The sequence below is a fragment of the Staurois parvus genome, unplaced genomic scaffold (genome assembly GCF_062004578.1).
Source record: "Staurois parvus isolate SC_StPar_1 unplaced genomic scaffold, SC_StPar_1.0 ptg000020l, whole genome shotgun sequence".
In the NCBI taxonomy this organism is placed as follows: Eukaryota; Metazoa; Chordata; class Amphibia; order Anura; family Ranidae; genus Staurois; species Staurois parvus.
Genome location: NW_028317816.1, coordinates 7,405,544 through 7,419,481, shown reverse-complemented (window position 1 = coordinate 7,419,481; position 13,938 = coordinate 7,405,544).

The following is a 13,938-nucleotide window of genomic DNA, read 5'->3' as shown; positions in this document are numbered from 1 at the left end:
ACAGTGTGAGGAAAGTGCAGCCGATAACCGGTAACTGCATTTACCGGTTATCTACTGTATCATTGGACACGGCTGATCATGTGGTAAAAGGCCGCTGTGATTGGCCTTTTACCACATCACGTGATCAGCTGTGACCCTGGGGGCGCACGGGAGGGCACGTTCTGGGACGACGTCATATGACATCCTCCCAGAACTGGCCGGCCGCGGTGAAACCGTCATTCGGCTACCTGCGGTCGGCAAGTGGTTAATGAATAGATAGGCTGTATTGTTAGTGTCAATACCAGCCTCTATTGAATTGATTAGCTATATTATTAGTGCTGTTACCAGTCTCTACTGAATGGACAGGCAGCGTTCTCAGTGATACCATTAAAACTGACCATGGCGATAAAGAAGTTTAAGGGAGCGGGATGGAAAATCATTCACAAACAATCAATTTTCCAACAGTATAAGTGGTTTTCGTTCAGGAAAGTCCCTTCACTAAAAAATTGAATGTTAAAAGCAAACTAAATTTTGAACTACTTTGAATGACTTTCATCAAGCTGTCAAACGTACTGAGAATTTTCATATGAATGTTAGTGTTTTTAGCAGTCTGTAGTTAAGAAATAGTAACATTCATGGTAATGTCACCAATATCTGTTGAATGGATAAGTTGCATTCCTAATATTGTCACCAACTTTAGTAAATAGGCTGCATTCTTAATGTTATCACTAGGATCTAGTGAATGGATAGGCTGCTCTCTTAAGTGATGTCACCAGTCTCTATTAAAACAATAAGCCGTGCTATTAGTGTTGTTAACAGTTTTCAATTAATTGAAGGGCGGCATTCTATGGGATGTCATTAATATCTGTTGAATGAATAGGTTGCATCTGGTGATTCCCCTGCCAGTGTTAAGATTTTTTGTCACTAAGAAGAATGATTTGCATGTAACTGTGGCAAAAATATAAAGGCTTGTGAAATACAAAACAGAATGAATGAAAAAAAAATTATATTTGCATTCATTAACTTCATAGTTAGCAGAATACAATATACAGTGGTTCTTAGGGTGGAGCTGCAGTCTCATAACATTATTTTCACAAAATTACCCTTGGTATGCGTATGGAGCCTTTTGATTAATCAGACTATTCTTTTTAAATAAAATTGTTACATGTTATATTAGGTGTAGCATACCAAATATACCTTGTGTACCTGTGTCCATTCCATGTAAGAGCACCCGAAGCCAGCACCCACTCACTTCCTATTTTGTGCAGCTGGCTACTCAGCATGCACCTTCAGTTCTCCCATCTGCACAGTTATTATAATGTGTGGTCAACAGATCTGCATATGGCAAACTACATACTAGACGGGTACTTTGCCAAATATGCTCAACTAAGGCCTGCACGTATGATTCAGTCCTTTATCTATTCTCATCTAATAAATTCTTTGGCTGTGATAAAGAACTAAAGGTGCATCCAACCACATTTCCAACATTAGGAATACAGTATACTGTACAAAGCAAAAACAGTTTTGATTGTAAAACTTTGATTCTGTTACTAATAGTAGTGATAAACAAAAAAGGAAAAACGCTCATAGTATTGGTCTTTGGTTAAAAGAAAAAGTACATTGTGCATGATATGCCTGTTGAAAGGTATAGGGCGGGGGTCTCCAAACTTTTCAAACAAAGGGCCGGTTTACTGTCCTTCAAACTTTAAGAGGGCCAGATTTTGACCAGTGGGGTTAGAGAATGTCCTGGGCCCAGCATCAGTGAAAATAAACATGGGGTACTATTCCTACCATTAATACCCATCATTGGCATTAATGGGAGGAATAATGCCCCATCATTGGAATCAGTGTAAGAAATAGTGTCCCTTTGCTGGTGTCAATGGGAAGGATTAGTAACTCATCATTGGGAGGAATAGTGGCCCAAGGGCCAGTAAAGGCTAGCAAAGGGCCACATCCGGCCCTTGGGCGGCAGTTTGGAGACCCCTGGTATAGTGAATGCAAGAGACAAGAGAGGAGTGGTGAATGGAAATTAGCAAAGAATTTGAACAGCAACTTTTCCCATTGTATTGGATGACAAACACATTTGTATTAAAATGCCCCTAAATAGTGGCTCTAAATTTTCTGACTATAATAAATATTTCTCCATTGTGCTGACGGCCCTTGTGGATAGTAATTATAAGTTTGTTTCTATAGACTTTGGTGCCTATGGAAGCTCAGCTGGCTCCAAGGTTTCTAGAAAATCTCATTAGGGAAGAATAATGGTAAGAGGGTCAACATTCCAAGTGCAAGACCTTTTCTTGAAAATAGTGATGTCTTTCCTTATGTGATAGTGGTTCATAATTTCAAATTCAGACCAAACACCAATTACATGTATTAACCCAGGTTGAAATAAACAATAGTTGTGGAATTTAATAAAACAACATAGCAACATTTTCAAAAAAAAATTTAATTTATGTACTGAGAATGTACAAAAGAAATGATTCAAGTTAAAGTGGCTGTAAAGGCTCAAGGTTTTTTATCTTCTGCATTCTATGCAAGAAGGTAAAAAAACCTTCTGTGTGCAACACTGCCCCCAGCCCCCTCAATACTTTCCTGAGCCTCATCGAGATCCAGCAATGTGCACGACAGCCTTGGTCCCAGGTCTCTGCCTCCTCACTGGCTGAGACAGTAAGCAGGAGCAATTGGCTCCTGCTGCAGTCAATCACAGCCAGACAGCCAATGAGGAGAGAGGGGGTGGGGCCAAGCCTCAGCTCCTTGTGTGAATGGACACACAGAGCAGCAGGTGCCCCCATAGCAATCTGCTTGCTATGGGGGCACCCGAAAGGAGGAGACAGCAGAGCCTGCAGGGGACCTGAAAAGAGGAGGATCCAGTCTGCTCTGTGCAAAACCACTACACAGAGCAGGTAAGTATAGACATGTTTGTTATTTTACAAAAAAAAAATTAACCTTTAGAATCGCTTTAAGCTTCTCTTTGAAAGAAAGCCTTTCCCTTTCACCAGTAAATACACTGCTCAAAAAAATTAAAGGAACACTTTTTTTAATTAGAGTATAGCATAAATTCAGTTAAACTCCTGTGATATTGATCTGGTCAGTTAAGTAGCAGAGGGGGTTGTTAATCAGTTTCAGCTGCTTTGGTGTTAATGAAATTAACAACAGGTGCACTAGATGGGAAACAATGAGATGACTCCCAAAACAGGAATGATCTTACAGGTGGAAGCCACTGATATATTTTTCCCTACTCATCTTTTCTGACTGTTTTTCACTAGTTTTGCATTTGGCTAGGGTCAGTGTCACTACTGGTAGCACGAGGTGATACCTGGACCCTACAGAGTTTGCACTGGCAACTCCTCCAGGAGGCACATCAATACGTGACCTTGCCAGAAGGTTTGCTGTGTCTCCCAGCACAGTCTCAAGAGCTTGGAGGAGATTCCAGGAGACAGGCAGATACTCTAGGTGAGCTGGACAGGGCCATAGAAGGTCCTTAACCCATCAGCAGGACTGGTATCTGCTCTTTTGTACAAGGAGGAACAGTATGAGCACTGCCAGAGCCCTACAAAATGACCTCAAGCAGGCCACTGGTGTGACTGTCTTTGACCAAACAATCAGAAACAGACTTCATGAGCCATGGAGAACGTTATGCTGCCTGTAACATCATTCAGCATGACCGTTTTGGTGGTGGGTCAGTGATGGTCTGGGGAGGCATATCCAAGGAGGTACGCACAGACCTCTGCAGGCTAGACAATGGCACCCTGACTGCCACTAGGTATTAGGATGAAATGCTTGGACCCATTGTCAGACCTTATGCTGGTGCAGTGGATCCTGAGTTTTTTCTGGTGCACGACAATGCCCAGCCTCATGTGGCGAGAGTATGCAGGCAGTTCCTGGAGAATGAAGGAATTGATACCACTGAACAGCCCTCATGTTCGCCTGACCTAAATCCAATAGAACACCTCTGGGATATCATGTTTCGGTCCATCCAACGCAGCCAGGTTGCGCCTCCTGCCCAGGAGCTCAGTGATGCCCTGATCCAGATCTCAGAGGAAATACCGCAGCACACCATCTGTCGTCTCATTAGGAGCATACCCCCTTGTTGTCAGGCATGCATTTAAGCACGTGGGGGTCATAAAAACTAGCAAGTACCATTTTGAATTGCTTCAATGAAAATTCAGCAAAATAAATTAGCCTGCTGCATAATTTTTTCACTTTGATTTTTGGGGTGTCTTTGAATTCAGTCCTCTGTAGGTTGATAATTTTCATTTCCATCAAACGATGGGGCATCCTTACATTCCTAACACATTACCAAGTCCATATCAGTATAGATATCCAGCATGATATTTTTCCCCATTGAGATCTGATGTGTTTTCAAAGTGTTCCTTTAATTTTTTTGAGCACTGTACAAGTCTGCAGACTTATTCACAGGCCTCTTCTCGGAGAATGCAAATGTGACTCCTCTATCATCTGCTCTATCAATTCCCAGTGATTACTGAGATACTTAATTTCTCTGCAGTCTGTCTTTAGCACCCCGAAAATGTATGCCAAATGCATGCAAAACATGCCATACGTGCTATTGGCATGTTTGTGGCATGCTTCCATTGACATTATTTGAAGTGTTTGGCAAGAGTTGCAAGTTGCCAACACCTGCCAAATGTGCCAAATGCCAAATGTGCAGATCAAAATCAACACAATATGAAATAAAGTGATGCAAAGGGTCAGAACATTTCACATGTGCACTATGGTTTTCTGTCAGTTTAAACTGCAGCCATTGGCTTTCCAAAGTGTTCAGAAAGTTTTAATGACGTGGCTCAAACACCTGTTCTTTATGCCTGTTTAAAAAAAGGCCTTAGTTCACATCTGCAAATGGGCCCTATACCAATGACATTCCCTTCAATTAGCTGTAGGGGGGCAGCCTCATTGAAAGCAATGGTAGGCTGCTGGTTCCCACAGCTAATCAGGGCTGCTGGCATGTAATTGCTCATGCAGAGTTCACCTGCAAGTGATCGGTACACGGACGCAGACTGTCTGCCAGTCTGTGTCCAGGTCCGATAACTTGCAGGCGATTACATGCTAGCATCCCAGATTAGCTGTGGGAGTTGGCAGCCTCAATTACATTCAACTGGACTGCCTCCTGCAGCTAATCATCTGGGACCCCCCTTGGGTTCTTGCATGTAATTGGTGTCGGGTCCATTGGCTGGTGTGAATGTAGTTTAGTGTTTTCTGAATAACATTTGCAGTAATTGGTTTCATCTGTTTCTTGAAATTTCTCTTTAATAGTGTGAGTAGTATCTTGTTGGATTTGTTTGGGTACAGATAATCTGTATTTAAAGAAGCACGAGATATGTTCATCTGCAAACTTCATTTGATCTAAAATATATTGTCTCTTCACAGCAGAGAGTGCAAACTCTAAAAAATCTAAACAGTATCATATCCTTCTTCTTTAATCATTTAGGATAAATGGAGTGCGATTGCGCTGGTGTAAACATTAAAAAAAATATGGAATGATGTAACTTGAGTATTTATACATAACTGCGAAGAGCTGAAACTGTATTTGTAACAGGAGTACTTACAGTATTTAGCTAAAAAATTACATATGAACATTGATAAGAATTTTTTCAATTATGTTTTATACAACCTGATATACAGAGTTTTTTTTATCATGTACAGTGCTGTGAAAAAGTATTTGCCCCCATTCCTGATTTTATTATTTTTTGCATATTTGTCACACTTAAATGATTCAGATCATCAAACAAATTTTAATATTACACAAAGATAACCCAAGTAAATACAAAATCCAGTTTTTAAATGATGATTTCATTCATTAAGGGAAAAAAGCTGTCCAAACCTGCCTGGTCCTATGTGAAAAAGTAATTGCCCCCTAAACCTAATAACTGGTTGTGCCACCCTTGCCAGCAACAACTGCAATTATGCATTTGCAATAACTGACAATGACCCTTTCACATTGCTGTGGAGGAATTTTGTCCCACTCTTCTTTGCAGAATTGTTTAATTCATCCACATTGGAGGGTTTTTGAGCATGAATGGCCTGTTTAAGCATCTCAATCGGATTTAAGTCTATACTTTGACTAGGCTACTACAAAACCTTAATTTTTGTTTTTTGAGCCATTCAGAGGTGGATTTGCTGGTGTGTTTCGGATCATTGTTCTGCTGCCTAACCCAAGTGTGCTTGAGCTTGAGGTCACAAATTCTAAAGTATTAGTGCAGCGCTATAAATGCATGTCACAAATCATAAACGCATATTAGGTTAAAGTATAAGTAAATAAAGTGCAGAAAAGTGCAATATTGGTGTAAACTACGTATATCACTCAAATAGTGCTAAAACAAGCTGAAAAAGTTCATAAAATCACTCATAAATATTGGAATGTCCTTTGTGAAAAGGTATCAACTGAGAGAGAGCCTATGATTGGCACGTGTAATTTATCCGTGATGAACAGTGGTGCAGGAACTCATGAAAAGGAATCCACCCTTGGGACGTATGTACACTTACCAGACCAAAAGTATTAATGAGCATGGGTTATAAACATCACACATCTGGGGGTTCAGAGGTATGCTGGCAGCTACAGATTTAGTCATCCAGCTCCATCCATCAGGGTTGGTGCCAATTGGTCCTGGGGAGGAATTAGCAAAGCCACAGGAGCCAGAAAGGTGCTTATAGTGTAGTAATTTATTGTAATGATCACAAGTAACATTGAAAATATCCACGTGGAGTAATGAAATAATTTGCAAAGATGGTGGCGGAGGAGTACATGAATAGAGGCCGGTATAAGTCCACGAGTAGAGGGTCTCTATACCATTCACTTAGCATATTTGAAGCCAACTATTTGTGGAGGTAACTTTTCATTTATAGGTTTTGATGTATGTGTATATTTATGGGTATATTAAGTGACTTGAATCCTCTCCATTCCCCCCCCCCTTTGGGTTTCCAGGGGGGTACTGCTCCTCTCCTCCTTTTTTGTTCTCTCTCCCCTTTTCAGGTGCACTTAAAATATGATTCTCTATTTTGCCAGAATGAAAAAATATGTTTTTGTGTTTTTTTGATTGTTTTTATTTGTTCTTATAACAGTAGTCAAATATCTATATAGTGATGGCTCATGAAGAAGTGGATTGAGTCCATGAAATGCGTTGAGCCCAAGCAAATAAGAATGAACCCAAAGTTTACAAAGAATTTGGATCGCATGGAAAAAGATTTGTTGCTCTTTGAAATTGTAAACTTTTCATTTTAAACACGTATTAGTACTGTTATGAAAAAGAATGTTATTTTACATATTGAATTTTGATACAAAATAAATCATGTTTTTATGATTATGTTGTGCCTCTAAAGTCCCCATTTTCAGGTCTCTTTTTTTGATGTACTAACAGGTTGCAAATCTCCCCTGAAGACTAAAATTTTAACTTGCGAGTTAAAAATGCAGAATGTTGTACCTTTGTCAGACGCAGGGGTGCATTTTGTCTTCATGGCCCCTGGTAAAGTGCTAGATTATATTTTTGTTATGCTTTATCATCCACTGTTAAATGCTTTTATACATGTTTGATGCTGCATTTGTTACCAAAAGCATAGCTAAAAATAGTCCCACCAGGTCTTATGATAACCTTCCAACCACTACCATATGAATCATATTTCCTTTTTAATATCTTGTGTGAGGTTTTGGCTTGGCCTTTCCTATAACAAAGCTGCATGTGGTCATGTCAGTACTGAGGAATCATGTGTTTGCCTCGTACTGAGCTTTGCTATGACATCATCAGTCTGAGCATCACCTCATTATTCTTGCCAATCGAAAGTCTAGGTCATGTTTTTTTCTGATCTTGTTAAACCACTCTCCGGGTGGTTAAAGGTACTGGGCCTTTGACCCAGGTGTCTCACAAATCACCCAAAGCTTATTTAAAAGGCCAAATAAAAAAAACACCCTGTCATGTACTTCAGCTTAATGAGCAAGATATACGAGGTGAATCGACAGAATTACAAATTGACATGTATCTATGAATTTATACTAATACCTTAAATCCTATAAAACTTGATGATTTTGGCTTTCTAGTATATGTTGCCATTTATGCCTTGCTAACTAAAAAGCGGAGTAAAATGCTGATTGGTCATAACTATTTATGAAGACTGTACAATGATGCAATTTTTTTATAGCTTAATATTCTAAATGCAGTGTGGTATTGTGAATAATAAAATTTGATTTTTATTTTTGAAGTAAAGTAACAATTTACTTTTCATTAAGTTGTTCCAGACTGACCAATCTGAGTTATTAATCATATTTAGAAATAGTTCAGTAAAAATGTGCAAAGCCCCACAGTGTATTTATTTCTTGTTTATTTTTTTTTATTGTACTAAACTGCCTTTTTTTAATGAGTTCAGGAATGTCTTCAATTATATGTCATTTAAAAAAAAGTTTAAGAAATCGCATGCAATTTTTGAAACAATGTAATCCAAATAGACCCACAAATCTCTACTCAGCATCATATTTTTTACTATTGGTGCCAGAAATTTCAGTGGGGTTGATCCAGACCTACTGAGGTTAGGCCTGTTACGTACAGGAGGTCAAGGCTGAGATCAGGGGGTATTTTGATGATCTTCAGTACAAAATAGGTTCATTCTCCAATAGGGAAATTGCTATATAGTAATTTTTCCTTTCTCTAGGAACAACAGGATGGACTGGCAAAATACTGACTTCACAATGAATTGTCCATAGATGTGTATAGTGTTGGGTAAGGGCCCTCTCTGGCTGGTACCACGAAGAACAGAAACTTGTGAATATTGATGACAGCATTCCCTGATGTTCAGATGTAAGTAGATAAAATGAATACAATAATGCACAAGGTTTTCTGGACATAAATAGTTCCTAAAGAGAATCTTCAATCTTAAAATTAAAAGTCAATAGATACAAATACTGTAGCTGCTGATGTTTGAGAAAAAGGACATTTACCTTTCAGGGATTCAGTGCCATCCTTACCTGGGCTGGTTCTTTGCTGGTCTTCGGGTCCCTGGTGTTGGCTTGTTTACTAAAGGAAGGCTTCTGTGACACCTTGTGGCTTCACAGCTGGCTTCCCACTGCACATGCACATGCATACGAGCTGCGCCGTATGAATGATCCTCCAGCCTACTGGGACCTGTGTTGTGTCCCAGAAGATTGCGGGCAGGGAGGGGGAGAACATCTGCTCTAATAGCCTAGGCGGTCAGAGCAGAAGTGGGAGCTGGTACCTGATAAAACGTGGTACCTGCACCCCCCCCCTGTGATGAACGTGGTGTCAGACCCCTGGCCTTCTCACCAAACTCGTGACCGAAGGACTGGCCAATCTAAAACCATGATGTCACGTGCGTAACAATGCCATGCCCAGCTGTACCCTGCACAGCGATTTTCCAGCTAATTGGACCACAATCGATGTATCGGCAGCCTGGGAGCGATTGTTACCGGGTCAGGTTAATTAAGCAATTAACCCTTCACACTGCCACCGCCTCCTTTTTGTACAGAGAAAGAGGAAACGCGGTGATATCAGCAATAACACTATAATGGTTGAGATAATCGTCTGTATAACACGGTCACTGCAGGCCGGTTATACAGAAGGTTAAACAAACACAGTAGCGCTCTTTTAGAGGCAGGAATTCGTAAATTGCAATAAGGAGCTATAGAAACAGTTCAACACTTTCAGAAGGAAATATTTATTACTAAAAGGTCAAAAGGGTGCAATAAAAATATTTACAGAAAAAAGATGTAACCAATATATATATATAAATACACAGAGAACAATAGCTCAGCAAAGAGATAACAGAGAGAAGTTAGAGGGTTAAAGTACTTGCCAAAGTCCTGGGTTAGCAGATCAAGTTTCAGAGCGAAAGGGTACGGGTCTCCCCAGGTGGTTCTGATGTTAAAAGGGAGAATTCTTCAACTTCCCTTTCTTAGGCCTGACAGCCCATTTTGTAGTTCCCCAGCAGGGGGTGTCTCTGAAGGCAAGAACCAATACCCCGCTTAGGGAGGGATCGTCTGGGCGTAGACCTAAGCTAGAGGCAAAATCTCTTTTAGTTCATATTTTGGCTCATAACTTTCCCTATGCACAAGTGACACTCCACCCGCGGGTAGATTATTATGCAGACACATCTGAGGAATGATTAGATATGAAATATGAAATTATACACTGAATGGTTCAAGAGATCTACTTTTCTGCTTTCCTATGTATTCCAGCCAAGGAGAGTGACTTATCAAACTGTTTGTCTCCTCGTGGCCAATCTGAAGATATGCATATATATATCTGAAGTATCTCATATTCCAAGATATGACACATAGGGGAAAAATGGATTTTAAAAGTGTTATCTGGTTCGTGCTTCTCTGGAATGTCTTTGAACTCCTGGGAAGGCTTGCGTTATCTTTTACGAGGTGCTATATTGCACAGCTCTCTTAGACAGCCAGGCGCTCAGCTTTAGAGAGGTGTATAGCTCTGAGCTCCCTGCTGGGCTCTGCCTGGCCTGTGACACTTTTTAACACACAGGCCATATGTCAATGTGTATGAACAGAGAGGAAGGGGGAGAATGAGGGGGAAATATGTTTGTCAGGATGGTTGACCCTTCGCAAGATGGAGGTTGAAGCCAAAATGGTTGAACCGCGTCCATCTCTGGATGCACGCCTGCCACACCCCCTCCCCTAAAAAAACAAACCTCCTAATGTGGGGAAGGAGGCGTTAAAGCATACTTCCTTTTAGAGTGAAGTTCTACTTTAAGTGTGGACAGGTGACATTCTCAGAACTTAGACCTAGAGGATTTCTGCATAGCCTGTATAGACCATAACTCAGGGTAGCAGGGTTCCCAGTTATGACGCACTACCAACTATACATCATGTTACCATCAGTACCACATTCTCCTGCTTAATAAAAGGTTTAGGAAGGCAGCCCATTTGTGACTGCTAGTGGAATAAGGAACTATTTGTTCACAAAGTCAGCGTCTGTGTACCTAGAACAAAACCACTAGCAGAGTAGGGCACAATTTGGACTACTCTTTTAGTTATTGGTTCTAGGCACAGAAACAGGGTGAGTAAACGGTCTCTTTTAGTCTCTCTATCCCCAATCTTGCTATACCTTGTGTGGCTATACAAAGGTTCCCCAGCATACTTTCCAGCTAGCTAGCTAAACTGTTTCAACTGCTTAGGTTATGAGCAGAGGTTTGTATGGCATACATTTACAAATACATAGAAAACCACAAACTGCTGCATCAATGAAACATACATTGAGAACCAGCTAAATTCCTCTATTTTGTCAGCCCTCAGTTTATAGCTATCTTGTGTTTTATGGAAGCCCAGTATTGTTACACATATATTGCTTTAAATAGGGCTTCTGGGCATGACTGCAAACTATCCTGGTCTCCTAATGGACACCAGAGGGGCATGGAACAAGAAGGGTGATCAACAGTGTATAGGAACCCTTGGAACAGTGTAACAGGTACAAAGAGTGAGTCAGGAACAAGGCAGAGTGAACACTAGGGGTGGGTCACTACATTCTAATCCAACAAAAGTTGGTGTTCAAAGTATAACAGGTTTTTGGGATCAAGGAGTTTTTCAAGAGTAGGTGGCCTGCTGTTCTAAAGAGTTCTTGGGTTGCAAAAATTGGGTAGAAGGGCTTTGTCTGTTGTATGGTTTAGGACCCATTCACACCAGAAAACATGCATTTTCATGTACATGTGTTGGACATACCTTTATATATTTCTAAGTACAATTTTTCTAACCCTTTTCTGGCATGGGAAAGGACAGATTTACAAAGGAGCCAAACTTGTTTTTTGTTCTCAGTATTTGTGTGTTGCATTTACATGCATTCATGCATGTTTGCATTGTGAAAAAATATAGCTATTTCTTTTTACTGCACTGCACATCAACACAATGCAATGGTGTTAACTACTCGTTAACATGGATTTTGGACTGTCTATGCTAGGGGTAGGCAACCTTTTGAGCATTGTGTGCCAAAAAATGTTTTCAAAGAAATTGAGAGTGCTGGTAATAAAGTAAACTTCACACTCTCAATCAGGAAAATACATTTTTATTAAGGAAATTCTGTAAACGACTTGAATACTAGTAAGAATTAATATTGAACTGTGCACCTGCACACCTCAGATCGCCCACATTCCTGCACCTTTACCCCTCAGATCACCCCAATTCTTGCAGCTTCACCCCTCAGATCAATCCCAATTCCTGCACCTTCACCCCTCAGATCACCCCAATTCCTGTACCTTCACACCTCAGATCACCCAAATTCCTGAACCTTCACCCCTCAAATCAGTCCAATTCCTGCACTTCTAAGCCCCAGATCAGCCCCAATTCCTGCACCTTCACCCCTCAGATCACTCCAATTCTTGCACCTTCACCCATCAGATCACCCCAATTCCTGCACCTTCACACCATAAATCACCTTAGTTCCTGCACCATCAGACCTCCGATCACCCACATTCCTGCACCTTTGCACCTTAGATCAGCCCTAATTCTTGCACCTTCACAGCTCAGATCATCCCAATTCCTACACCTTCACACCTCAGATCACCCAAATTCCAGTACCTTCACCCCTCAAATCAGCCCCAATTCCTGCACCTTCACCCCTCAGATCACCCCAATTCCTGTACCTTCACTCCTCAGATTACCTCAATTCTTGCACCATCAGACCTCAGATCAGCCCAATTCCTTCATATTCCCACTTAAGATCAGTTCCCATTCCTGCAACTTCACACCTCAAATCATCCCCAATTCCTGCACCTTCAGACCACAGGGGAGCTCCAGTCCCTGTACCATCACAGCTCAGATCAGCCAAATTCCTACACCTTCACACTTTATAACTGTCCAATTCCTACACTTTCACACCTCAAACATTCTCAATTTCTGCACCAGGAGACCTCAAATCACCTAAATTCCTCCAATGCCGCACCTCAAATTTCCCCAAATATCTGCACCTTTCACACCTTAGATTAGACCCAATTTCTGCATCCTCAGATTTCAAATAAGCACAATTCCTGCACCCTCACACCTCAGATCACTCTAATTCCTGCACATTCACACCTTAGGTCACCCCAATTCTTACATCTTCACACCTTAGATTATCCACAGTTTCTGCACCTTCACACCTCAGATCAGTCCAAATTCCTAAACCTCTAAATTAGTGGTTCCCAATAGCTAATTACCAGTCGAAAATGAGAGCAGGCTGCTTGGGGCATCTGACTCCAGGATTGTACCTAGCCTGTCTGAGGGGGTGCAGTATAAAATGTCAGGGGGCAAAGGGTTGGTTGGTCAGCAGGGCAAAGGATAGTGTCAGCAGTTTGTAGGGCAGTGTACCGAGTATGTGAGCTATGGATCTCATTGATCCTGATGAAGCTGAGTAAGATACACCCATCGGCGAAACGCGTTGATGTCACAGGTCAGTGACATCACTTCCAGTCAGACGCATTGGCGCCATATACGTAGTCCTGAAGGGGACGCGGACACATACGCCTGTGCTGGGCGTCCCTCAGGCTGCACGTGTACCAGGATGGAAGCGGAGCCCATTTGTCTCTAGTCCCAACGTTGGCGGTTGCCTCCGGGACTACGGTCATGAATCTATATATGAGAGAGACTATTTAGTGGTATCTATCCTTGGCACGGGTGGTGAGTGGAATACTGGAAATATTAAAAAGGAAGCACGGTGCATTGTCGTTACTGTCTTGTTACTCTAGTGACAACCATATTGACTCTCTTTATATCACTTATTCACTACAGGATGGAGACATCATGTTACATTTCCTGAAAGGTGCACAGCACCCTACATTTATTACATGGCATGGATACCCTTACATTCTGTACCACAGACTCTCAATAAGGGAGTTATATAGTCCGCATGCTAGCGGTGAAGAATCCCTATATTACATTGGCAGGGCCCTGCCACTTCAACTACAGATGGCGGATGCTCTAAGGTGATACCATCATGGTCACTAAGTTTATTCTAT